At 44.6% G+C, this 27441-nt stretch overlaps 2 long non-coding RNA genes and 1 other non-coding gene across 3 annotated transcripts; 1 reads left to right on the top strand and 2 right to left on the bottom strand.

Annotated features, from left to right (window-relative positions):
* Positions 1–1945: 1945 nt before the first annotated feature.
* Positions 1946–18384, bottom strand: LOC120229565. The gene is made up of 3 exons (XR_005527778.1): positions 18239–18384; positions 13511–13582; positions 1946–4304 (listed from the first exon to the last, which is right to left on the bottom strand). It is a non-coding gene; the product is annotated as an uncharacterized LOC120229565 (long non-coding RNA).
* TRNAR-UCG lies at positions 15043–15127 on the top strand. The gene has a single exon. It is a non-coding gene; the product is annotated as a tRNA-Arg (tRNA).
* A 2231-nt stretch (positions 18385–20615) lies between the features above and the next one.
* Positions 20616–24997, bottom strand: LOC120229566. The gene is made up of 3 exons (XR_005527779.1): positions 24829–24997; positions 23284–23455; positions 20616–21740 (listed from the first exon to the last, which is right to left on the bottom strand). It is a non-coding gene; the product is annotated as an uncharacterized LOC120229566 (long non-coding RNA).
* Positions 24998–27441: the final 2444 nt, after the last annotated feature.

Raw genomic sequence — 27441 nt, 5'->3', positions numbered from 1 at the left:
GAATTCCTTATTTTTCTTCGTTGCCTACTTGAAGCTCTCCTCATCCTTGAAGCCATGCCTTGCTGCTGGGGCACCTTGGTAGTGGTAGCCCCTGAGTGGTGGGGGCTCAGCAGACTCTACGGTGTCTGCTCAGGTCCCTGCCTGAAGCTGGGCAGTAGCCCCCCAAGCTCCCGACTTCCCCAGCTGCAAGGCCATTGCTCTCTCGATCTCAGAGATGGACCCCTGGGCTCATCTGATCAGCTTCCCTGAGCCAGGGCAGCCAGTGGGTCATCGAGGGTGGGGCTTACTGACTGGCTCCCCCCTTCCAAATGGGTGTAGAGATCTCTATGAGCTGGCACTGTAGAGCTGAGCCTCAACCCAGGGCTCTGCCCAGAGAGGTCCAGCCTCCAGCCTTCCACAGCCTTTAGCCTGCCTTACACCTTGTGGGCCCTGCCCAGCTGGGCTCGGGAAAGACAGCTGAGAGTTGAATCCAGAGATTAAGAAAATGGTATCAGGGGTACGTTTCTGCACCACTATCTTCCCATAAATGTCCCACTGTTTTTATTCGAGAGTTTTGAACTTTGCATGATTGTACGTTACATTTTTAATCAGAAAAAAATAAATATTTTAATACCAAAAAGAGCTTTAGTTAAAGCATCATAAAAAGAGAAACAGGGATGTCTGGGTGGCTCAGCCAGTTAAGCGTCTGACTCTTGATTTTGGCTCAGGTCATGATCCCAGAGTTCATCAGATTGAGCCCTGAGTCAGATTCCACACTGGGTGTGGAGCCTACTTAAAATTCTCTCTCTCCCCTCCCTCTCTGCCCCTCCTACACTCAAGCACTCTCTCTCTCTCTCTCCAAAAAATAAAAAAATTTTAAAAAATTTTAAAAAGAAAAACAAAAATAAATTTTAAAATAATTTTAAATAGAGAAAACAATGTATTTGACTTCATTAGGTCAGAATTTTTAAGTTTCCAACTTCCAAGATCATGTCTAACAAAAGATTGGAAGCCACAGTGTGTAGCAACCATGCACAGGTTGCATAAAATATGGCATGTCCATACAAATGGAATACTATGACTACAAAGCTGTAAAAAAGATGAAGATCTGTATGTACTAACTCAGAAAAAAACACCAACTTTTTCATGGTAAGGGGAAAAGCATGGTGCAGAAGAGTGCCGATGTTTTTCTGTAATGGGCCAGCCAGGAATTATTTTAGACTTGCAGACCACAGGGACTCTTGATCACAACCACCCAACTCTGCCATGTTAGCACGAAAGCAATCATGGATAGCATGTAAACTAATGTGTATGACTGTGTTCCAATAAAACTTTATTCACAAAAGTACAGGTAGTGCCTGGATTTGCCCCAGGGACCATAGCTTGCCAATTTCTAGTATAGCAGATAAGCCCTCAAGTGATTTCCCATGAGCTACACTCTTATGTAATCTAGTTCCCTCAGGTGCACACACTTTGACTTTCTTCTTAGCCAATAGAAGATGGCAAGAAGTGAGGGAGTTTTGCAACTGAAAGATCTCATATCGGTTGATTCTGAGTTAATTGAAGGGGAGCTCATCCAGGGAGATCCTAATCTAATCAAGTGAAAGCCCTTATAAGAGTCCCTTTTTGAGAATAGAGATTCTTCCTTTGCTTTGAAGAAGCAAACTGCCATGACTTCATAGCTGTGAGAAGATGAAGTCAGCCTATAGCTTGAGGGAGGTTGGAAGCAGATCTTTCTATAGTTGAGCCTGTGAAGAGGATACAGTCCGGCCAGCATGTCTTTTTAAAAAGGATTTTAATGTTTATTTTATTTTTGAGAGAGACAGAGTGTGAGCAGTGGAGGGGCAGAGACACAGGGAGATACAGAATCTGAAGCAGGCTTCAGGTTCTAAGCTGTCAGCACAGAGCCTGGCACAGGGCCTGAACTCACGAACTGTGAGATTATGACCTGAACTGAGGTCAGACGCGCAACTTACTGAGACACCCAGGCGTCCCTGGCCAACATGTTGATGGCCACCTTGTGAGACCCTGTGTGGAGAACCTGGCTAGGCAACACCCTTGTTCCTGGCCCACAGACGCTGAGATAATAACTATTCATTATGTTAAGTCACTAAGTTTGCAGTAATTTGTTACACAGCATAGAAAACTAATATGCCTGTTGCATGAAGCCTGACATCATGTATGTAAGAAAGAGATAAAATAATAATATATATGCACATACGCTTAACTTTTCTTAAGGAAACACTGGAAAGGTAAGGAAGAAATTAATCAAATTACCCACAAATGAGGGAGAAATGGGTGGTGTGTCCAGGGGCTGGGGGACAAAGCTTTTCAGATCATAATATTTTGTATTGCTTGGTATTTAAACCACCTAAGCTTATTATCTATTCCAAAAGCTAAATTTAATTTTGAAAAAAAATCTGCTTTCCCGTTTAGTAATCAAATACCAGTTTTCGGATGTGTACCTTTCATGCTTCATGGTTACCGTTTATTTATGTTCATATTTTTGCCTTGAATTTTTTTCTGTATCAACATTATGAATATAACCTGTTTATTTTCCTTCAGAATGTCTTCTTTTAATCTCAGATGACCACCTTCTTCACTGTTGTTCTCACAGCCCCTGACATAGGAGCCAGCGTGGGGGACACCCCAGTGGATGCTTGCCAAATGAATGAATGAATCATGAATGAATGAACCACCTCATTTGGTGGTTTCCTTCATGGCGAGCCCACTTGAACAGCTTCTGGTCTACAAAGTCCCCTCCCCCTGTGGTCCCGATTTTACTCTCTACTTGAAATAAAGCATCTTCACAGAACACACTGCCTCACCGCCTCCTTACCACCCACCTACCATCAAGAGATGTTGATGAAACATGATTCCTAAAGCATTTTAAACATCTTTCGGGAATATGTTATGCAGAGAAGACATAGTGATGGCAACAGCAAAACACGGGCATCTGTTCTTCACTGGCTCATTTTCTGAAAACAACTTTCCATTTTTTCCAATCTGCTCAGTCTCAGCTGAGCCATCTCAAAGAGGTCACCACACATGGGGACCGAGTTGGTAGATTTGGCACAGCCGCCCTGCCCTCTCTCCCTCACTCCAGCCTAGCTCTGCCCTGATCACAGCTCAATTTGGAAGGCCCAGTTCCTCTACTCTCCAGTCTATCAGGCTCTTCATTTGCTTGGCAAGCAGACCCCTGCCTTGTTCCAGAGACAGAAACTCAAGTGCAATGTGTTCCCACAGAACCATGAATCTATATTTTTCCCTTTTACTCTCTTCTGTGGACTAGAATCCTCTCTCCTTAGCCCATGATGGTTTTCTGGAGCCTAAACAAGAGTGGTGGGAGTTGAAAGGAGAGATAAAAAAGAGGGAAAAGACAGGTTGGGCCAAACCACCAGGAACCCAGGAAAGCATCCTTAAGTGTGGGTGAAAGTTGAAGGGTCAGGCTGTCCTCAAACTTCCATTGGGCTCTAGCAAGGAGTTCTCTTGGCCAAAATCAAAAGTGATACAATCTGAGATGTGGGGGTGGGCCTGGGAGTGGAGACACCTTCTGACACAAGTGTGACACACACACAAACACAAAACACACAAGGGCTTTCCTTGGCAGTTAGGTGCCTTACAATGCTCCCCAGAGGCCAGCTAATCTGTTCTATCAATAGCAGGTGCATTGGAGCCCCCACGGACACTCTGAGGTGATCACCATCTGCTGGAGCACTTACCAAATTCCTGTCATGTGCTCCTTGGTCTGGTAAGTAAAGCCTGTCTAGACTGCAGCACACTGTGCTCTTTCTTTTTTTAGTCCTATCTTAGTATCACCCAAGCTCCCAAGCCCAGAGAGATGGCATTAAACAGTCCTTGGTTAAAGGTGGGGAAAAGGGTAACCATCAGCACACCAGCATACAAGATTTCCCAGGTGGCAATAAAAAATTCTCAACTGAATCCAAAGAATTGATATTGGGAAGAGAATGTTCACAATATATTGTTAAGCTAAAAGAAAAAAAGGAGGTTATAAAACAATGTGTTCTACAATCTCATTTTTCTAAATGCATCCATCTTTACAGTTATCTTAAGTTTCCCTGGCACCTTAGACTCGGCTACCCAACCATCCTCTCCACATGTCTACCAACATGTCTGCTGGCACTTCCAACATGACATGTCCTAAACTGAAGTGAGGACTCGCCCTTCTGTCTCCTCCTCTTACAGCTGCCTCCACACCAGGAGAAGGCAGCCCCATTCTTCTCGATGTTGAAAGCCACCATAGCTTCTTTTCCTTTTTCACCAGACGGTCAATTCATCAGTTGCAATAAAGTTCAAACAATCTCCTGGAGAGTAGATAGCAACAAAGACAGAGGAAACAGAAAATAAACAAGAAAATTAGAGATTCAGTCTAAGAGGTACAACAGCCTAGGAAGTACAATCAGTGTTGCATGGGGTAAAAAAGACAGAAAATGAAAGAGAGGAAATTATTATTTTTAAAACACTGATACACGTTTTCCAAGGACTAACAGATCTGAGTTTCCAGATTGGAGGCTTTTCTTTGCAAGTTCTCAACACAAATGAATGAAAATAGATCCATGCCACAGCCCACCACTAGGAAATTTAGAGTCTTGGAATGCAGAGAAGATCCTAAAACGTCCAGAGAAGAACTGCAGGCCATGAACAAGGAGTCAGGAACTGGAACACTGTTCAGTCTCAAAAGAGCAGCTCTAGAATTGAAAAGAAAGAGGAGCGATGACTTCAAACCTCTAAGGGGTACTTATACCAAGCCAGACGTGTTTGGGGGATAAAGACATTTTCAGACATGCAAGTTCTCCAAACATTTCCCTCCTGAAGACTCTTTTTTTTTTCATTATTTTTATTGTTTTTTAATTTATTTCTGAGAGAGAGAGAATGAAAGACAGCATGAGCAGGAGAGGGTCAGAGAGAGAGGGAGACACAGAATCTGAAACAAGCTCCAGGTTCTGAGCTGTCAGCACAGAGCCCGACGCGGGGCTCGAACCCACAAACTGCAAGATCATGACCTGAGCCAAAGTCGGACGTGTTTCACAAAACAAAGAAGTAAACCGCAAAAGAAGAGAAGGGTTCTAGAAAGTAGGAGTCCATCATAGGAGACAGGAGAAAGTATTCCCAAGATGATGGTAAAAAGAGGCCTGGGATGCCAATGGTGCAGTGGAAAATGCAGATGGAAAGCATGAGTGGAGAGAACTCACCAAGAAAAATGTGAACCTGAGAGGTTATCAGTATGTTTCTCCACACAGAGTCCTGACAGAGTTGGAAGACAAAATACTGACAGGCACAAAGACACTAGAAAAATCAAGGCAGTTATTAACTCCAGGGGGAAAAAAAGTTGTATAAGGAAAGAAATGATGTCGTAGGATATATATATGTTTCAGCTGTGAATCGTGTACATGAATACCAAAATATAGTCAAGATAATACAAATGCAGAATGCCAGTCTGAGAAATTATAACATTACATGTTGAAAGGCTGTGGTGAGGGAAGCGCAGAGGAGGCTGGTGTAAGAAAGCTATGGGGGTCCTCCTTTTTCAGAGAGGAAAGTCATTACATACTAATCAAAATCAAGAGCAGAATATCCCTATTATTTAGAAATATGGAAGATCAGAAAAAAAATAAGACACTTAAAATTGCTGAAATTGATCACCTCTCAGAAGTGTACTTGGGGAAAAGGAAGAGACGGACAGTGGACTTTGTTTTTATCATAAGCCTCTTAGTGCTTTTAAACTATGTACACATTAATGTATACAAATTATTTTTTAAGTTAATTTATTTACTTAAAGAGAGAGAGAAGAGACTGCATGCATGTACGCACATACGCACATGAGCAGGTGAAGGGCAGGGAGAGAGAGGAAGGGAAAGAATCCCAAGCAGGCCCCACACTGTCAGCACAGGGCCTGATCTCATAAACCATAAGATCATGACCTGAACCAAAATCAAGAGTCAGATGCTTAACCAACTGAGCCACCTAGGCACCCCTACATTTATTATTTTGACAAAAATGTGTTTAAAATAATACAGAGTCACAATGGAAATCATCATGAATTTCCTCAAAATAAAAAAAACACTTTAATTTTATAAAAATAAAGAAGAAAGGTAAATTCAACAAAAGTTTAACTTAAGAAGAATAGGGAAATTAACATTCTATAGAATTTTTTACTCTGGTCTAACTTATTTTCTCTCGGTGAATAGGTTTTGTTGCCCCTGATTTGTTTTACTCCTTTTATATAAATTCTGAAACATCATAATACAAATTTGAAATTTTTATATAAATCAAGCATAGATATTACTCAGTGCTGTATTTTGGTACCTGGCACAGTGCCCAGCACCTAGCAGCTTCTCAAGGAATATTTGTTGACTTGAATTAAAGGAATCTGATCTTCTTTGGGTCTAAATTTCCTCAGATTTTCTCAGGGGTTCCTTTAAGAACCATCTCCATGAAAAACATTTCAAAAATTTATGTGAAACTTTGCAAAGACATTAGTCATTAACTTGCTTAATGTTCCTTTCAGGAGGATCCACAAGATAAATTTTTCTCTGAATTTAAAATCCACCAAAAAAGTCAGTCTTCTGATAAAATGGTATCTAGTGATGAGAATTATGTAACCACACTTTTGCCTTAACTCCTAAAGCTGCAAGTCCACCTTAGGTTAATAACTTGGAGCATCTTAAATTTGATAGACTCTAAATTTTTTTAATATGTATTCAGGAGATGGAGGAGTGATTTTCTTCTTTTTCTAAGGTATTGATTTTAAATAGATATTTATTCTTGAGAACATGAATTGCATTTTCCACTTTTTTACAAACCTGATAGTGGAAAAGTTTTCATTTCTTTTATTTATTTATTTATTTGTTTATTTACTTATTTATTTATTTTTATAGTGCACATTAGAATTTTTTTAGGCTTTAAAAAATAGTTTATTGTCAAGTTGGTTTCCATATAACACCCAGTGCTCATCCCAGCAAGTGCCCCTCTCCGTGCCCATCCCCTCCTTCCCCTCTCCCCCACCCCCATCAGCCCTCAGTCTGTTCTCAGCACTCAAGAGTCCCTCATGGTTTGCCTCCCCCCTCTCCTCAACTATTTTTCCCTTTCTTGTCCCCTATGGTCCTCCATTAAGTGGAACATTATTTAAAAGCTCAATACCATAATGGGGCTGTATGGAAAATCTAAATCCTGACTCTAGTTTGCTGGGCTCCTGGTCCTTCATTTCTTTCTTGAATGGACATCCAAGCATCAGAAGCCTTGGAATCTATACAACAACTAAAACACTGCCACTGTATAATTGGCAATAAATTACACTCTTCATACTTGACGAGCTGAATAGACTATGCATTTACTGGTCTTGATAATGGATCCAGGACCATCACAGAAGCTTGGCCCCAAAGAAATCCCAGGATGTCCCCCTTGGGATCCCATCTGGACAGACTTATGATTTTGGGTTGACAAGATGCTCTCCAGAATTTTCCTTTTGGAAACTCCTGTCCTCGGTAGACTGGCTCTTGCCCTGCCAGATAATGATTTCATTGCACTTGTATTAAAGACTTTCATCTTCCACCATAGCTTCTCATTGGAAGCACAGGATTTGAATGAATTGTTAGAAGATACTTGTCTCTGTGTTTCTCATCTTCAGTCTGTGCCACTTAGCCTCATGTACCATGAACTCAATATTTTACTTTCTCAGACATCTTTCATCTTTAGTGCTCATGAGCTTGTTTTCTTTGTCTGTGCTTGTCTCTGCAAACAATTGGCTTGGTGTCGGCTTCATTTTATAATTCATGGTGTCCATCAGTTATAAAAATACCATGAACTATTAAGCAGGTTGTCAGTGATCATTGCTCACTTTCTTTCATAAACTTGAGTGCACACAGCTTGTTGTCTGACCAGCAGTGAAAATCAGCACTGCTTGATGGCACATAAGATCAAGACAGTTATGATTTCATCAGACTTCCATTCCGAAGGTTCAGAAGCCAGGCAAAACGACATGCTAAATATCTTCAGATCTGTTCCAGAAAAAAATGGTGATCTAGACAACTTTACCTAGGTGATGGCTTCATCTTGCCTTTGAGAAGTCCTGCATAGATTCCTTATTCTTGGATATAGAAACAGAGTGCCTCCAGAACAATGTCACAGATCTGAGGTGTACTGAACTTGACATTTTGATGGACCTAGTCAACAGAGGTCAGTGGACAAAAAAAGCACTCAATTTTTCAAGTTGAGGGTGGGTATATGTAGAATCTGACTCTTCAGAAGGAAATCAAGTGTCTTCAGTGAGAATGTGGAGGTCTGTCTTTTCTAACACTTGAGGTTGGCAATGAGATGGTTACAATTGGTGAAATCTTCTTCACTCAAGTGGATTTCTCCAGATGAAAATTTGATATAAAATATTCTCTCATCTGAAGGGAAGATGGACACATCAAAATGCTCTTTCAAGATCCAAGATCAATATACCTCTTTTATCACCAATCTTCTTGTCAAAGCCATGAGCAGAGGTTATGCCTGGTTTCAGCAAAGAGCTATTGAAGTAAGCTAAAACTGAAATAAAAGGACAATAACAATCCTCCTGCAATTTCCTTCATCTTTTCCAGAAATATAGAAGAGAACTTCTCAGGATGGAAGTCTTTGCTCTTTTCTTGTACCCCACAAGGGACTACTGCCTTCTCGTGTCATTCATATTAAACCACTGCCCATCTCCACCACCATCATCACCATCATTAGCATCACCGTCACCACCATCATTACCACTATCACCACCACCACCATCGCCATAACCATCACCACCACCATCATCACCACCACTACAGCCATCACCATCTTGATGTAAACCCAAAAATATCCAAACAAATCCTTAGTGATGAAACAGTTTTGGTGGGTTTCACTGTAGTTTGATTCATTGCACCACTACTAATCATTCAATCAATTTTCTGTGTTTGTAAAGTCCACAAAGCTTGGAATGATCCAGTTTCCCTGATCATTGTCTGTGATCTCCATATTCCTCTGATAAAAGACACTCACATAAAGATCAATGATGCCAGGATCAACAACAACCTCAGATCCATCTAATATTATTACAATTCCTTAACCAGGAGAGCACAAAGCTCCAGAGCGGACAGGTCTGACTGACAGAGGAGTAATATAAAAAAAAAATAGGAGCTCTTCCTTGTGGAACAATCAAGAGGTGACTTTTGATAACTGAAAGTTTTATACCTCTTTTTATGCTAAATTAGATATTTGTTTCACACTGGATATAATGTAGCACGCTAGGTCATTGAAATTATCTTGCATCTGACAGTTTGTCCATTAGTCATAACTAGATTACATTAGTCACTTACTAAGACTAGAGACGTTTCTGTATAGTAACAAAGTCATGCTTAAAATAGGCTATGAAATGCTTTTTTACTGTCTTTTGTGTTGAGAAAATGTTTCCCAGTGTTGTATAGCTCTCATTCTCTTTTCCATTTTTTTAAATAGTTTTCTTAACAAGGCCTCACCTTTGAAGAGGAATATTATATGTTTTTCATGTAGAAGATAACACAAATGACCCTTCCTACACAACAGAACTACACCATTTGCTATTTGGTTCTAGGCTTTCCAGAGATTACAACAGCTCATTTTGGGCAAATGTCTCATGTTGGACTCAAGTACAGGAAAGGCCTATTGTCACCCAAAGCTCTCAGTCACAGTAGATCTAGGCCTAACCGGAACTGTTCTGCCATGTTTTGTTCTATTTGCCCCAGAAAGCTAATACCTCTATTTGCCCCAGAAAGCTAATACCTTTGCTTCTGCAGAAATAGCACTAAATGGGATTCTTCACCATGTAAAGGACTGCATAAGAAAATCTGAATTAGGGGCACTTGGGTGGCTCAGCAGGTTAAGCGACTGACTTCAGCTCAGGTCATGATCTCACGGTTCGTGAGTTCGATCCCCGCATTGGGCTCTGGGCTGACCACTCCAAGCCTGAAGCCTATTTCAGATTCTGTGTTTTCCTCCATCTTCTGCTCTTTCCCCACTCACGCTCTGTCTCTGTCTCTCTCTCAAAAATAAACGTAAAAATTTAAAAAAACCTGAATTAATTATACCATATTTTAAGTTTATTCCAGGGATGAATAAATGAACAGACACTTGTTTTTTGTTCTGTCTCCGTTTACTAGAACAGAACCTGGCATATGTGAAATCCCTAGTAATTGTTAGCTGTGCAGCTATGATTATCTTGTTCCTTTGCCATTCTGCTTCATACTTTCTCTCTCATCCTTTTTTCACTCTTTCTTCATTCCCTCTTGCTATTTCTGTTTTTCACACTGAATGTCCCAAGAGAGCTTATACATGAGTGTCACCAACAACACTTACGTAAAGCGATACTCACAGAGTGTGCGTGGTGGCAGAAAACGTGGTATCTATAGAAGGGCCAGGACAGCACCTTCTAATAGACTCACTAATTAGGAAGCTGTCCCTGTCATGGTGGCCAAAGCAATTTCCCAAAAAATGCTTTTTTTTTTTTTTTAGAAGGAATCTTAAACTACTGTAGGAGTTTATCACCTGACTTGACCCACATTAGCAGGAAACTGGTGAATTGGCTAATCATCAATCCAATCATAAGGAAGGAGAAAAAAGACCTAAATAAAATAATTTAAAAATCTTTTAAAATGCACTGATAGGTTGGCAAAAATATCAGACATATGTACTGGGTTGAACAGCGTCCTCCCGAATTTCAGGCACACCCAGAACCTGTGGATGCAAACTTATGCACATGTTTTTGCAGACGTAATTAAATGAAGATGAAGTCATACTGGATTAGAGTGGACCCTAACCCAGTGATGGGCCTCCTTATAAGAAAAGGGACACTTGGGAACAGAGAGACACAGAAAGAAGATGGCCATGTGAAGAGGCAAGTAGAGACTGGAGTTCTGGTACCACAGCCAGGGAATACCAGGGATTGTCAGCAACTTCCAGAAACTGGGGGAGGCAAGGAAGGATTCTCTCCTAGGCTTCTCAGAGGGAGCATGGCCCTGCCTACACCTCAATTTCAGAGCTCTAGCGTTCAGAAGCATGAGAGAATAAATTCTCACCGTTTTAAACCACTCTCTTTGTGGTAGTTTCTTACAGCAGCCCTAAAAAACTAATACAGCAGAAAGTGAATGCTGACATTCACTTTGAGGGCATTGGTTAAAGCAAGGTAAACTAGAGCCTTGGTTTCCATGGGTTCAGAAGATGTGGTGAGCAAGAGAAAAAGCTCAGGAACCCTCAAAGTGAAGGATAAAACAGGAATCTCCACTCAATGCATAAAGTAGAGCCCAGTAGTACATGGGGAAATGAGCAGTAAAGCTACCTCCACCAAAGAGCACTGACAGGAAATTGTCTCCAAAACTGGTGCTGGGTGAAAAGGAATAAAACTGTACCCTGAAAATCTGTGGCAACAAATCAGTCCTCACATGGCTTAAAGTCTGAAGTCACATCCCCAGATGGTGTGTAAGGTCTGAACCTAGGAATCAAGGTTAGGGTGACTTGAGGTCAATGATCCCCTTAAACATCTGCAGAAGCAAATGTAAGTTCGTTCTGGTGCACCCATCATCAGCCACATCTTGAAGAACTCCTAAACACAAACGCAGCTCACTTCCAAAAGTCACAAAACACAGAAGGAAACAAGGCAACATGACCCTGAGAAAGCAGAATCCTTCGAGTCAGACCTGCAAATACTTCAGCCCTTGCATTATCTGACAGAGTGGATGGAATTGGTAGTTTAATAAATTAAGATAATAAAAGAAATATAAAGATCTGAATTAGGTATAAGAGACTATAAATATGAACAAGGAGATTTAGAAAACAAACTTGAGGCTACATAAATAAAAGTACAATAATTTAAGTGAGAAACTCAATTAGACACAGGTGAAGAGAGAATTAGTGATCTAAAAGATGGGCAGGAAGAAATCTTCAGTGTAGAGATACTAAGAATCAGAAAAGTCAGGAAACTTGGAGGATGCAGTAATAAAGATTGAGCATGCAGGTAACCACAGTTCCATGGGGGGGGGGGGGGGGGGAAGAGATAGTTACAATATTTGAAAAGATAATAGCTGAATAAATTCCAAGCTAGGATGGATAAAGAGATAGCCACACCTAACAAATAGTGCAATGTTCAGTACACCACAGACAAAGAAAATAAAAACCGATTACCTTCAAAGGGATGACAAAATGGGGAGACAGCTGATTTCTCGACAGTAATAAAAAAAAAAAGCTGGAAGAGAGTAGAATGATATCTTCAATAAACTGTGAGAAAATAACAGTCAAATAAAATTTTATATCCTGTGGGAAGGGAAAAATGGCTTTCAACAATAAGGACAAAATAAGGTCATTTTCAGATCATGAAAAGCTGAGAAAGTTTACCACCAACATAACTTCACTAGAAAAAAAATAGAACGGATGTACTTCAGGCAGAAAGAAAGTAATTGCACACTGATGGTGTGAAATGAGAAAGAGTGATGGGCAAAGACACAGACAGATAGGGATGAATCTAAATAAAATTGACTACATAAAGAAGAAGAAGAATTTCTTAGGGAATTAAGCATTTTTAAAAAGATAGAGCTAACGTACATAATATGTCACTGAGGAGGGGAGTAATTGGAGCTAAAGTGTTCTGGTGGCCTTATAGTGGCCAAGATTGTTAAGAGAGTAGATATTCATATAAAAACTAATTTATAGAGTAAACACAAAGGGAACAGAAGGAAGACACATGACAAACTAGCACAGGGAGAAGGATGAAATAGAACAGCTACTCAATGATAAATTCAATGAGAATAAATACAAAGCACAAATGAAGATGTTAGAAATACATCCAAATATATGAATTACTAAAATTTTTAAAAGGGACTGGATATGTCAGGTTTAAAAAATATATCAAATTGTATATTTATGTCAGACTGGATCTACGAATTCAGCCACCTCTTTTTACAAGACACACACTTTAGGTGCCTGGTTGGCTCAGTCCTTTGAGCCTCCGACTTCTGCTCAGGTCACGATCTCACGGTTCAGGAGTTCAAGCACCACGTCGGGCTCTGTGCTGAGAGCTCAGAGCCTGGAGTCTGCTTCTGATTCTGTGTCTCCCTCTCTCTCTGACCCTCCCCTGCTCGAACTTCGTCTATCTTTCTCAAAAGTCAATAAACATTAAAGAAATTTTTTAAGACACACACTAAATCATCTTGCTACAAAGAGATTGAAAGTAAAGGATTGAACAGTACATATTAGGAAAATACTAAACAAAAAATAACATAAAGGAGAGCCTGAGTGGCTCAGTGAGTTATCTGACTCTTGATCTCGGCTCAGGTCTTGATCTCAGGGCTGTGAGTTCAAGCCCCATGTTGAGCTGTACACTGGGTGTGGAGCCTACATACATACATACATAGCAACTAACTAGGAAATTTAAGTAGTTACCAGTAACTAAAACTTAAGTTTTAAGTTTACCTACTAACAGAGCTTACACATAGAACAAAAATGGAAGAACTACTGACGAAACAAAAATACTCACCAGCACAGAGGGAGACTTCAACATGCCTCTTCCCGTAATTAACTGAGCACGCACTAGAACTTGACTCCAGGACTGTGGCAGAAGAAACACAAGATAAGTCATTGTGCCAAAAAACATAGACATGCTCAAGGGGGGGGGGATGTCAAAAAACCATATGAGTCACTTCGACGGGGCTTCCATTGGCCAAATCTCAGACAATTTGAGCATCAAAATTTTTAAAAATGATAGTAATAGATTACTACTTTTTGACCAAAATACAAATCTATTATATATATTAATTAGTAATTAATTAATGAGTAAAAGGAAAAGAGAGGCTGTCTCTTACAACAGAATGCCAACAAACAAATCCCCAAATCCGTAGAATTAGAAAATTGCTGTTTGGTAACCAAATCATCATCATCATCATCATCATCATCATCATCATCGATTCCGGTGAAAATTATCAACAGATGCTAAATCTGGAGGAGTAAAGCCTGATGAGGAATAAAATATTTACATAGTCTCGAAGTATCTTCCCACAGGATATTTATTAATTATTTATTAATCGAGAAATTCATTTTACATGTTAATTAACCATTCTGCAGAGAAACCTGACAGATATTTAAACCATGTCTGGGGAGAGCCAACATCAGGTATGGTACCTGCTGTCCACTGTGCCTCTTGACGGGATGCGTTGAGAAGACACAGCGTCACTTCAGGGAGGTTCCTGCCTGAACAGCACAGCCCGAGCCCGAATCAAGCACAAGGAAATGAGAGACAAACGTAAACTGGGAGACACGCACAAGTGAGAGGTTTGGACCCTTCAAGAAGGTCAAAGTCAGGGAAAGAGGAGGAACAGAATGAAGGAAACCAAGGAGGCGTGGTCCCCGAATGCAGCAGATGATCCTGGACTGGATCCCGACCCACGAAGGACACTGTTGGGGGCAGGAGGTGCGCTCTGGAGGGTGTGGTGCCGTTAGTGCACCGCTGCTGATGCCCTGGTTCTAATAGCTGACCTGGCATAGAAGCATTGCACACGGGGAACATACTGAAGTGTGCAGGATGCTAATCTGTCTTATCTGCAGCTTAGGCTCGGCAACGCTAGTGCCAATCGACCGGAAATATCCTCTCTGCCTTTCTAGAATTACGGCATCTGGACATTCTCTTCTCTTCCATCTTATTACCACCATGAGCACCCTCCTCAGAGCCGATGAATACACTCACTGGAGAGCTGGGAACTCAGTTAGACTTTCCAAACATCCAGGACAGATTGTGACATGTGCTAATATAGAAACAAGTGAGAAGAAGGGACAGTGAGAAACCGTGGAATAGACATGACCACCCAGAACAAAACCACCTCTCCTCACTTTGCAAAATGCCTGTGCCTGAAATCAATATTCGTTCCTCAGCCATCGGTCTAAGTTGAAATGAGCCTTCCTGCTCTAAGGAGAGCAAACTCTGTGCACTGTGACCTCCCAAACACTGGGTACAGTCCTAAAATTCTCTGTGCCAAGGGAATCCCCACCATTGCTAAACAGACAGCATAATGGGGCGCCTGGGTGGCTCAGTTGGTTGAGCGTCTGACTTCGGCTCAGGTCATGATCTCGCGGTTCGTGGGTTCGAGCCCCGCGTCGGGCTCTGTGCTGACATCCAGCTCAGAGCCTGGAGCCTGTTTCAGATTCTGTGTCTCCCTCTCTCTCTGACCCCTCCCCTGCTCATGCTCTCCCTCTCTCTCTCTCTCTCTCTCTCTCTCTCTATCTCAGAAATAAATAAACAGACTGCATACTGTGGGGGGAGATAAAAGACCCCAGGTTCCAAAACGACATCACATGCTTCTCAGTTGGCTTCCTCATCCAGAAAGCAGGGTTAATACAAGCAGCCTCAGAAGATCAGCTCCAGGGCTCAAACACAGTAAAGGGGTGGAGCACCCACACATACAAAATTATATAAATTTTTCCGTAAAAAATTAGATAAATTATGCCTGTTTTTAATTCCATTTACTTGTGCAGATGCATTGCTATTTTCCCCTAATCATTTGGGGAGGAAAAGATATCGAAGGTGCTACAGTTTGCATTCAGCCTGTTATACCGTTTAACAACTTATCAGTAAGAAAAAATATTTTTGATGTTTATTTATTTTTGAGAGACAGAGTGTGGGGAGGAGGGGCAGAGAGAGGGAGACAGAGGATCCGAAGCAGGCTCCACACTGACAGCACAGAGCCCAATGCGGGGCTCGAATTCACAAACCGCGAGATCATGACCTGAGCCCAAGTCAGATGCTTCACCGACTGAGCCACCCAGGTGCCCCTCAGTAAGAAATGTTTTTAAAAATAGTGTCCTAAATAAAATGAGCATCAATGCAATTTTCTCCTGCTACTCATAGAACTGGCCTTGTGTCTTTTTAGAGCTTTTTTCTTGAATTATGCCTTCATTTGACATCAAATAGATGCCCAGCAACACTGCTTCTCCCACTTGGGCAGACCTACCAAAGGCCTTCACGGTACACATCTGCTTGTCTACACACGCGGGGAGTCGTGCAGGACTGTGGTGCAGGCAGGTGGGAAGCCGGGTGACTGAGTCACACTCTCTGCCCTGTACCTTTCTCATCTTTGGAATTCTGTACCATATAAATCTCAGACCTTTTTGGGTATTTTTTTTTTTTTTTAGTGTTCATTTATCTATTTTCAGAGGGAGGGGGCAGAGTAATGAGAGAGAGCAAGAGGGAAAGAGAGAGAATCCCAAGCAGGCTCCCCACTAGCATCACAGACACCACCACGGGGCTCCATCTCATGAATCATGAGATCATGACCTGAGCCGATATCAAGAGTCAGACGCTCGGGGCGCCCGGGTGGCTCAGTCGGTTAAGTGTCCAACTTCGGCGCAGGTCAGGATCTCACGGTTCGTGGGGTCAAGCCCCGCGTCAGGCTCTGTGTTGACAGCTCAGAGCCTGCAGCCTGCTTGAATTCTGTGTCTCCCTCTCTCTCTGCTCCTCCCCCCCCTCATGCTCTGTCTCTCAAAAATAAATACACATTTAAAAAATAAAAGCTTTTTTTGAGGAGTCAGATACTCATCCAACTGAGCCACCCAGGCACCCCAATCTCAGGCCTTTTTTTTAAAAGAAAATAAGTAAAATTAATTTTTAATGACCAAGGTTTCATTTAACTAAACCCGAATCCTGACAACTTGGGGCACACCTTTGCCAGCCATTTATTTGAGTCATGAGTTTGGAGATCAGACTTTATCTTTATCCAAACTTGAGTAAATGTATCACTTTAGAAATATCACATCACTGAGCTGTCAGGCAATGAAAGGAAAAGGGAGAAGGGTGAGTGCCAAGTGTTTACATCCCAGAAAGAGAAGTAACGACGGATTCTCTTGCGACTTAGCGGATGCGTAGAAAGTGGTGTGAGGGCTGATGTGCAAATGAAGGCGCTGCGGTAGAAGCCCACAGTCCAGCGGTGACCAGTTTAGATATTTAGATATCGGCCCAGGATTTACCTTAATTAAAAAATCTGAAGTAAATTCACGAGCATTAGCCTTTCACGTTGCAAAAGTTTACGGCCGGGGAAGGATTACAGTATAATTATAACGTATGTGGCTATAATTGAGATCTTCTCTAATTAGCAAACGATCTTGCTGGGGCTTGCCACGATTAGAAGGGCAAGATAACACAGGAATTTATCACGGGTGCACACGTGGGTGTGACTCGAGTCTGGAATCGGCCAACTCATCAGACAAAGGCCTCTGAAGGGGCCCAGCACCTTTCTGACGACAGGAGGAAAATCTAGAAAGAGAGAAAGAAGTGAGACCCTGATGGGAAGGGCAGAGCTGCTGCAACAAGAGGAACTTTGGTGACTCTGAGGTGTGAGAGGGAGTCAGGCTCGCGCACAAGTGCCCGACCGATGGAGAATGCCCAGCGCCCATCACAGGAGATGAAATGCACGGTTCCTGCCCGGGAGTGGCCGGCGAGGAGCACAGAGCCTGCGGGAGCGAAGGCCGCACATCCTTGCTGGGGAGGCAACACCCAGCCTCCCCCAGATGCCTCTACTTGTTTCAGAGGGAGCCCCCGCCCGTCCGGTTCAGCCGCGACCATCCCAGTGTAAGCTGCCCTCGCCTCTTGCCCGACCCCGCCTCGATCTTCATAACTGCACCCTCCTCCTCCCCTGGCCCCACGGTGCTCCCCTCACGGCTTCCAGGGGGTCCTTAACCAAAATCCCATCATGTTCCCCTCCTCACCTGCACGGCTGCACATTTAGAAGAAAGTTAAGTCTTTAAATCTTTTCAAAAGCCTCACCAGCCGCGTGCGATCTGGCTCCCGTCTTGGCCTCGTCTCCTTCTGTGTCCCCCACACTCGCTTCAGTCTGGCCACAATGTCCTGTTGTCCCCCCGTCAAGTCCAGCACGAAGCTGCCACAGGGCCTTTGCACTGGTTGTTCCCTCTGCCTGGAAGGCTCCTCTCCAAAACAGACACGTGGCCCAGTCCCTCACCGTCTTTACGTGTTTACTCAAATGCCACCTTCTCAATCGGGCTGATCTGGTCACTCGAGACAAAATTGCAGGCTCTGCCCCCACCTTCGCAATCCTCATCTCCTTTATCCCAAACCATAAACCATCTCCTTGATTCCTTGTCTTCCTTGATCCTCACCACCTTCAAGTATTCTATATACTTTCTTACTTACTAAGGTTCTTTGCCTCTCTGCCCTTTCTAAAATATAAGCTCAAAGAACAGAGAAAAAAAATTTTCCAAGTACCTGATCAGGGCCTGGAGCAATGATGAAAGTTGACACATATTTTGTGATTTATAGATCGGAGTTGCGGCAGACCAGGAAATGTAAGTTTTCATGAACTCTTACTCTCTTAAAGTTTGCAACAAGGCAGAGTCTCATTATGAAATGTCTGTTCAGCTGGCCTTTTCCAAGAAGGCTGATATACCTGTCCCATATAACAAGTGTTCGTCAGAGGGCTGGGGGAGGGGAGACAGAAAAATAATTGCTGCAGGGACTCATTGTCCTCGACCTCAGAGCGGTAATGAGAACAAAGGTTTGTAGGGTGTTTGCAGTTCACAAAGAACTTGCACGTCCACGCTCTCACTGGAGCCTCTGTATCCCTGTGAATTATGAATTAATAATGTGCACACTTCACCCTTGATAAAACTGATGTTTGGAGAGGCTCAAGGTCACCCAGCTAACAAAGGCTCGGAGACAGTGGAAATGCTGGTTTTGAAACTACCCCACACTGTGCATCTGCTTCGCTGAGATAATCAACCCCCACGAGACTATTGGTAGGACCAGCCATTCAGGGAACTTTTGCTGTTGTTGTTTTTATTTGTTTGAGTTCGCCTTTTTACCTTTCGCATAGAATAACGCAGACGCAGAAACCCACGCTGAGCAGACGTGCCATTTAGTGACCAGTTATGGGATGAACCTTGTAACCACCACCAGGGCAGGAATTAGATCTCAGACGTCCCCTAAGTCCCCCGCGGGCAGCGTTCCCTCCCTGCCCAGACCCTCCCTCCCACCAAAGGTGACAATCATCTCAGCTTCTGTAGCAAAAACTTTCTTATGTTTCTTTTTAGTTTACTGTCCAATGTGTGTCCTTAAACACCACAATTTAGGTTTTAGCCATTTTTTAAAACTTGGTAAATCTCTCAATGAATAGTTACCCCTGCCATTATCTCTCTTCCGTAAAGTATATCTAGTGAAGAATTAATTTTTTCTAGTTTATTTATTCATTTTTGAGAGAGAGAGAGAGCACAAGCAGGGGAGGGGCAGAGAGAGGGAGAGAGAGAAAATCCCCAGCAGACTCTGCACTGTCAGCACAGAGCCCAACATGGGGCTCCAACCACGAACCGTGAGATCATGGCCAAAGCCAAAATCTAGAGTTGGATGCTTAACCGACTGAGCCACCCAGGCACCCCTCTACTGAAGAACTTAGAGATTTTGACTTGCGGAGTGGACAGCACAGTCTGGAACATGTGTGAGCACAAGAAAGCATACACACACACACACACACACACACACACACACACACACACACATAAAACAGCTCTTGAGTTCATGCTGATATTTTAAATTCCAATCTGGGACTCAAGGGTTTTTACTTAACCTCTTTTGTGTTTTATCTGCCCATCCCACCTTCCACCCCCAGAATCCATGGGGCTCTCACAAACCCAGGGGGTGACAGACTCAGAATATTCTATGATTACGCATCCGCTTTTTTTCCTTTACAGTAACTTTGTACGAAATTTGGTTTTCATGTGTTGTTGCTGCTTGCCTCCGTATACACTTACTTACCCTCAGTGTTTAGAATTGTCATCATAGAGTGTTGAAAGTATCGACAGGAGTTTCTTTTTGAGGTTTTCTAGCTTTGTTTTCTCCCCCTGACTTTATCCAAAGGATCTTTCTCCTTCTTGCCTGTGTCCTTCACCTGCTCAGCCTGGTTCTTCTCCAGTGGTTTCTATCCTACGCGGGAGACCCTATCCTGGAAGGGAGCTCCAGCTGGTCAGTTCCAAGCGTTCACAAAGACTAGCCCAGCCTACCGAAGGCTCGAGCATGTATCCCTAGTACAGTAGAGGGAAATCATCTAATTCCATCCACTCTTCTCAATTGGCCCGCCATGCTCTTCAGAGAATACCTGTTGGGTTTTCTGTGGGCTCTCCTTGTGTAAGCCCCATTGGGTACCCCGTTCCCTCACTCTGCTTCATCCCCCACAGATGCTGATAATCCCTCGGGCTTGTAGCTATTGGTAATATATACCCTTCACCTGAATTTTAGAGTTTATAGGAATACCTTGCAATTAGCTTTCTTGTAAGTATTGTCTATCCATCTGGTTTTGCTCTCCAGATACTCTGTTTATACGTGGAATTTAAGAAGATCTAAAAACTGCACTGCCACCATTCAAGATTTGCTTTTTTTTTTTTTAATGTTTATTTATTTTTGAGAGGGGGAGGGGCAGAGAAAGAGAGAGACACAGAATCCCAAGCAGGCTCCAGGCTCCAAGCTGTCAGCACAGAGCGCAAGGCAGGGTTTGAACTCGTGAGTCGTGAGATCATGACCTGAGCTGATCTCATGACTGAGCCACTCAGGTGTCCCTTATTATTTTTTTAAATGTTTATTTATTTTTGAAAGAGAAAGAGAGAGAGACAGAGCATGAGTAGGGAAGGAGCAGAGAGGGAGAGAGCATTTGTTTTTTAAAATCTGAGCATTTCACCAAATCAGAAATTGGTAGGATGTGTTGTTATGTTGTGTTATGTTATGCTATGTTATACTATATTATGATCTATTATATACATATATATTTAATACATTTTCAGCCACACTTCTATGTTTCCGTAAGCCAACAAGACATCCTTGAACCTCTTCCCTCCCCAGTAGGCAAGGGTGGCCCATCCCATCACTAACGGGCGTATAGTCCGGATGGAAATCTAACGCAGGTTCTGGTCCAGTGCGTTGGGAGTAGGACCAGAGCTTCTGCGTCTCTGTCAGCTCCCAGGTCATGTCACGCTGGCGTCCACACACCACAGCTGGGCTAGTGAAGGCCTGGGTGTCAGCAAATTGTTGTCACATTGCAGGAAGTTCAGCCAACACACCATCCTAACGAAGGACCGCCCTTAGATATTTCCTCAAATGGGTGCTACTCCTGTGAGAATTGTTCATTCTTTTTAATAATAAAAGAAACTGAAATCCAATACAGGCTCCTCTGAGGCTACTATCATGCTCCATGATACCACACTTCCTCGCTTAATCCTCACTACGTTCATTTTTATAAGCAACCAGGTAATTCTCAGATTCCTTGGCACTTTGGCTGGAATTGGGAGGCACACCTGAATCTGTGACTCCAAACTCCTATCTTCTTCTGCTGCCCTCTGTTGCATCTTGTACACAATTTCCTGCTTTGGACTTTGTCACCTGGACCCGATTTTTTCTTCATTTTGATCCAAAGTAGTCATTATTAAATTTTTAACAATGCCTCTCCACTTGTTTCACCATGTGCATTAACTTGGGGGGATCCCTTCATAAATCCAGCCTCACCCTGCCCAGAGCTGTGCAGCTCTCTCACCATGGCTTCCATCTAGAAAGCAAGAAAACCAGTATGTGGCACAAGAACCTCATCCCTTCATCACAGGATGGTTCTCAAGGCGTCATCGTGGTGTCTCTTGCTACTTGACGCTGAAGCCAAGTTCATAACTTGCTGCAGGTTTGATTGATTCCACCGCCACCTCAGTTCACGTTCAATGAATAACGTTAATCATCTCTGGAATTTAGGAATGCATGGAGAATAGCAGACTTTGATAATTGGAGAAAAAAGGAAACATGCCAGTTTTGTAAAGCACCAAATTAATGATTAACCGAATTAACAGCGAGGCACAGGATTCCAGAAATAGCCCGCAGCAGATGGTGGCCCTCCTCAGAGCTTGCTACTTCTGAGGTGCAGTTTCTTTGATAGGAACAAGATTGTGCCTTATTTACGGCAGAACGGGGTAGCCAGCTCCCTGGAGGGTCTCTGCCTACAAGCGCCATCTCCAACCCTACCTTCCGGGTCTGACGGTGGAGGTCGGGGAGCCTTGGAACCGTGTTTCAGACAAGCCCTCCAGTCCCATGCTCAGAGTTAAGAAATCGCTCGTGCCAGGCTCACTGTGCAGGACGCTCCCAGGACACGCGTGGCTGGCTTGCACGGCCGGATCACAATGGACCGTGACCCAGATGCAACTTTCCTTGCACCTCCCACCCTCCTGTCCACAGAGGAACAACCCCTCTGCTTCCTTTCACTCATGTAAAATTGACAGCCCGGTCCCGTATGCATTAAAGTTTTCTAGCACAGATATCGGAATGGTGGATTCTAGGAATTCATGTTTTGAGATGACTTTGTGTATCATCCAGGGTGTGCAGCAAAGCACCACCTAAAAAGGGGGGTGTCGTAAACAATGGGCATTGGCTGCCCCACTGTCCTGGAGGCTATGAGTCTGAAATCAAGATGTGGGCAGGGTCGTTTCCTTCCCAGGGCCGCGAAGAGAGGAGCTGCACCCAGTCTCTCCCTCCCCCTTGGCTTGTAGATGGAGGTGCCTCTGCCCTCCTCCCACCCTCACCCCCTCGTGGTCTCCCTCTCTGCCTGTTGCTCTCTGTGTCCAAATTTCCCCTCACCAGCTGCATTGAATTAGCATCTTCCTCCACCAATGACCTCATCTTAATTTGATCACCAGCAAAATCCTATTTCAAAATAAGGTCACATTTGCAGGAACTGAGGTTAGGACTTCAACATCCTTTGGGAAAATTCAATTCAACTGTAACCACCCATTCACTTACGAGTAAGTGACAGACTTGGAAAATGTGGGCTGGAAGCCATTTAAGTGAGTCAGATGGAACCGGATGTACTCACAATTCATTGCACAGTTGCATTTTCTTGCTGCTGGTTCCTGCTCTAGGGCCCTTGTTGACATGTTCATGACTCTCCCCTCTTCGTTCACTAAGTGATGAGTTTGAGACTACCTCTTACCCAGAACAAGGAAACATTCTTTACCCCAGACATGATATCTTGGATGCACTATAGGACACGTTGTTATTAGGAAGACTAATTAATGTGGAACACGTCAATTGCCACAAAGCCAGTGTTTGGCAGGTGAATCAGGTAAATTCCCAATCTTTTAAGTGTCCATCTGGATGGAGTTGTTGGGCTTGGGGTTGGCTCCTGGTGAACGAAGCTGAGAAAATCAGCCCCCCTATCACCCCTTCTCTTGTGCTCTGTGCCCTGTGCCCCCCGCCCCTGCCCTGCATGGACGTCCCAGGGACCCATTGGATACCTGCTCTCCCTCCATATAATCCCTGGGTGCTGGCTTTTTACAGCCTATTTTGAGTTGTGCCAGGCTCCCTGCTTGTGTGAGGTCTGCAGATGATCTGAAGGGCATCGCAGGCCCCCTGAGGGTCAGCAGAGCAGGAATCAGCGTGCCCCCATGGCTTCTAGCTTCCGTGCACCTGCAGAAAGACAGACAGAAATACTTCTCAGAGATTTCAAAGCATAGAGCCATTCTGGGTGTTTCCATCAACTGCATTAATTTTATGCAGCTTGCCGGCTTTCCCACCAGGCCTCTGCACCTCCTCCTGTGTGCCCCCCTGATTCAGTAGCAGGAGAGCATTGGCCACACACCCGAGCCAGCCACGCTACACTCTGTCTTTTCCATCTACTCTGCCCCGATCAGCTGCCGAGTCCGAGCCGTGGGCCCTCTGACCGCCCCACCTCTCTGAGGCCCCACTGCCTCACTCGGACCTTTATCCATGCCCTCCCCACCCACAGAATGACCACAGTAGCCTCCCACCGTGCGCCGGAGTCCGATCAAGGGGGACAGAATTTGCCACCCCAAAATGTGTCTCTTTGGCATGGGGATTATTTTAAGCTGGTTATTTTTAAGAAAATGCAGACACAAGGGAAGCTCTGAAAAACTGAGAAGCACCCTTTTATAAGAGACACTTAACATTTATAAGGGGACTCTCCACTCATCACCGTGTCTCCCAGCAATCCCAGGAAGAGGGGGTGCCTCAATCTCTAGAAACTTTTTTTTTAATTTTTTAAAATGTTTTATTTATTTCTAGGAGAGAGAGAGAGAGAGAGAGACAGCGTGAGCAGGGGAGGGTCAGAGAGAGAGGGAGTTACAGATTCTGAAACAGGCTCCAGGCTCTGAGCTGGCAGTCTGCACAGAGCCCGACGTGGGGCTCGAACCCACGAACCGCGAGATCATGACCTAAGCGAAAGTCGGACGCTTAACCGACTGAGCCACCCAGGCGCCCCTCTGGAAACTTTTAAAAATATTTTTTAATGTTTATTTATTTTTGAGAGAGATTGAGAGAGAAAGAGAGCATGAGCAGGGGAGGAGCAGAGAGAGAGACACACACACACACACACAGAATCCAAAGCAGGCTCCAGGCTCCGAGCTGTCAACACAGAGCCTGGCATAGGGCTCGAGCTCACCGACCACAGGATCATGACCTGAGCCGAAGTTGGACGCTCATCCGACTGAGCCACCCAGGTGCCCCTCTAGAAACTCATATCAATGGGGAAGGCAAGGACTTATGTCTGCACAACAGCCTTACCCTTGTTTACTGAGCTTTCCCTGGCCACCACCTCCCTCACAACTGCACCCCACCCCCTTTAGCTAAAGATGGTACTTAAGGAGATGATGGTTTGGGCCGCTTTGGGGAGTTACTCAGCTCTCCTGGGGCTCTCCCACGGATAAAGGAGGCAAGCATGTCTTAACCTTGTCTTCATTCTTCTTCTATTAATCTCTCTTATATCCATTTAATTATCAGACCATCCACAGAACCTGGAAGAGAAGAAAGGAATATTTTCCCACCTCTACCCAGACTTCCTCTTTTCTTCCAGCAAGTCTATGGACGGGGCTCCAGGCCTGGACGGGGAAGCCAGGAGTGCAAAGCAAGCTGTCGGCAGCTCTCACTGTCGCTGAAGCTTCTAGGGAAGAATCCTTCCTTGTTTCTTCTAGGTGCTGGTGGTCCCGGCTGTTCGTTGGCTTGTGACAACATCAACCAATCCCTGCTCCCGTGTTCACATGGTCGTGTGTGTGTGTGTGTGTGTGTGTGTGTGTGTGTGTGTGCTCTTTTTACCAGGACACCAGTCACACCAGGTTAAGGGCTCATCCTTCTCCAGTATGACCTCATCTTAAGTAATTATACCTGCACTGACTCTGCTTCCAAGTCAGGTCACATCCTCTGTTCAGACTTGGACATGAACTATAGGCTGGACAATTCGAACCATAATGGGCATTACATTCATTTTTAAACCTTTTAATGACAATAGTAAATTCAATATGAGAGCACCTATCGCCCGGTCAGACACTGGACCCATTCTCTTCTGCCTCAAGCCACTCTTTGGAACAGCAATAGAGGCTCACAGAGGAAGCCGAGGGAGCCAAGGGCATGGACACTTGGACTGCTTCCCGGAAGCACCTTGGAAGCCATCAGAGGGGTCACGTTCCCACCTTTTGCCTCTGGGTCTCCAAGACTGTTCAGTCTGAGTCAACACAACACAAATCTCCTTGCAGCATCAGTCAGCACTCGTGTTCTCTCTTAGCTTTAGAGAAAACCGAGTTGGATGTTTGGCCGAATCTCTCCCCCGGGGAATGTGCCACCACGCAGTCACACCAGGCAGTGGGAGCTCCACACTTAGCTGCAGACACATTTCTACCCTCACTTTTTTTTCCTATAATGAACCCAGCTCCCCAGCTGCAGAGGAGGTCACAGCCTTAGGACCTCAGAAGCAATCCCGAGGCCAACCCAGGGCTGGGCCAGGGTTGATGTACGAATGCCAATGGCAGCAAATACTGTCTCCTGGGGTTGCCAGGCTGGGGTGGGGGAGCCTGTGAAGCCGGGTCTCACCACTTTCTTCCCCCAAGGAGAAGATGGTTCCGCAGTGAGAGCAGGTGAAACCGTCAGGGGTGCACGGGGTCAGAGACTAGAGAGTCTGTGAGCAATCTGGGGGAATGGAGTTTTGTCCAGCGCCAACCACACTGGGTCCCTGCCCAGCCTCACAAGCCACATCCTCGTTCCTAAAACTTTAAACCTATTTGTAGGTCAGCTCTTCTCTTTTGAATGGTTATTTATTTTTATTTTTGAGACAGAAAGCGAAAGAGGGGGAGACATGGGGGAGGGGTGGGGATAGAAGATCCAAAGCAGGCTCTGCGCTGACAGCAGAGAGCCTGATGCCAGCCTCGAACTCACACTCAGAGATCAGGACGTGGGCCGAGGTCGGACGCTTAACCGATTGAGCCCCCCAGGCCCCCTTCAGTTCTTTTTTTTTTTTTAATGTTTTATTTATTTTTTGAGAGTGAGAGATAGAGATAGAGACAGCATGAGCAGGGGAGGGTCAGAGAGAGAGGGAGACACAGAATCTGAAGACAGGCTCTAGGCTCTGAGCTCTGAGCTAGCCATCAGCACAGAGCCCGATGTGGGGCCCGAACCCACGAACCATGAGATCATGACCTGAGCTGAAGTCAGACACTTAACCGACTAAGCCACCCAGGCGCCCCAGGCCCCCTTCAGTTCTGACGGGATCCCTGAGTCGTCACTCCTGGCAAGGATACTTGCCCATAGAGCTGGCCCTACATGTGGATGCCACCCAAGCCCCAGGCCAGGCCGCATCTGCCCCTCACGGCCCCCCAGACACAGCCTGCCTACCTCCATCACCTGCCCCACGGAATGCAGGAAACACAAATACTTCAGGCATAATACATTTACATTAATTTAAAATTAATTAACAGTAATTTTGCTCATCTCTTTAGAATTCAGTTAATTAATTAGGTAGGCCATGCTTGTACTTTTTTTTTTTTTTTTTTTTTTTGCCAAGAAAAGACTCAACAAGGCTTCTTTTCTTTCTCCCACTTTCCTGCCCGTGTACCTGCGCCCCCATCGGGCTGGCCATTTCCCAAAGGGCCTTTGCTGGATGTAAGTATTTTAGGCCTCACAGAGGACCCCAGATGTAGCTGTCTGAAGAGAGCTGAGCTGTCAGCCGGGGACTGGAACACTGATGAGAGAGAGAGAGAGAGAGAAAGAGAGAGAGAGAGATGCTTGGCCACTTCCACAGCTGCCAGCTGACGGGCACCGCGACCCTTCCCACAGCCTCCCTGAGGCCCTGAGCGGCCGCAGCTGTTCGGAGCACAGTCAGCCTTTGTGGAAACCAGAGAAGGAGCAAGTCAAAGGGGCAGAGGGATCAGAGCCAGCGTGTCAGCGGGACGTGCACCAACACCTCAGCAGGGGACCGCCAGGTCCTCTCTCTCCGCCCGGCCTGCACGTCTGCAGCCCAGGAAACAGGTCCGCAAAGGGAACTGCAACCTGACGACAGCACAGGTCTCCCCCGGAGGAGCCGCCAGCCACCCGTGTGGGCTGTGCCCACTCCACGCTCCCATCCACGCGTCTCCTGAGGGCCCCGTGGACGCACACCACATCCACAGTGA

The sequence above is a fragment of the Hyaena hyaena genome, unplaced genomic scaffold, assembly GCF_003009895.1.
Source record: "Hyaena hyaena isolate Hyena2069 unplaced genomic scaffold, ASM300989v1 scaffold_31, whole genome shotgun sequence".
Lineage (NCBI taxonomy): Eukaryota > Metazoa > Chordata > Mammalia > Carnivora > Hyaenidae > Hyaena > Hyaena hyaena.
Note: the sequence above shows the minus strand (reverse complement) of the source record. Positions and strands in the feature narration are given on the sequence as shown.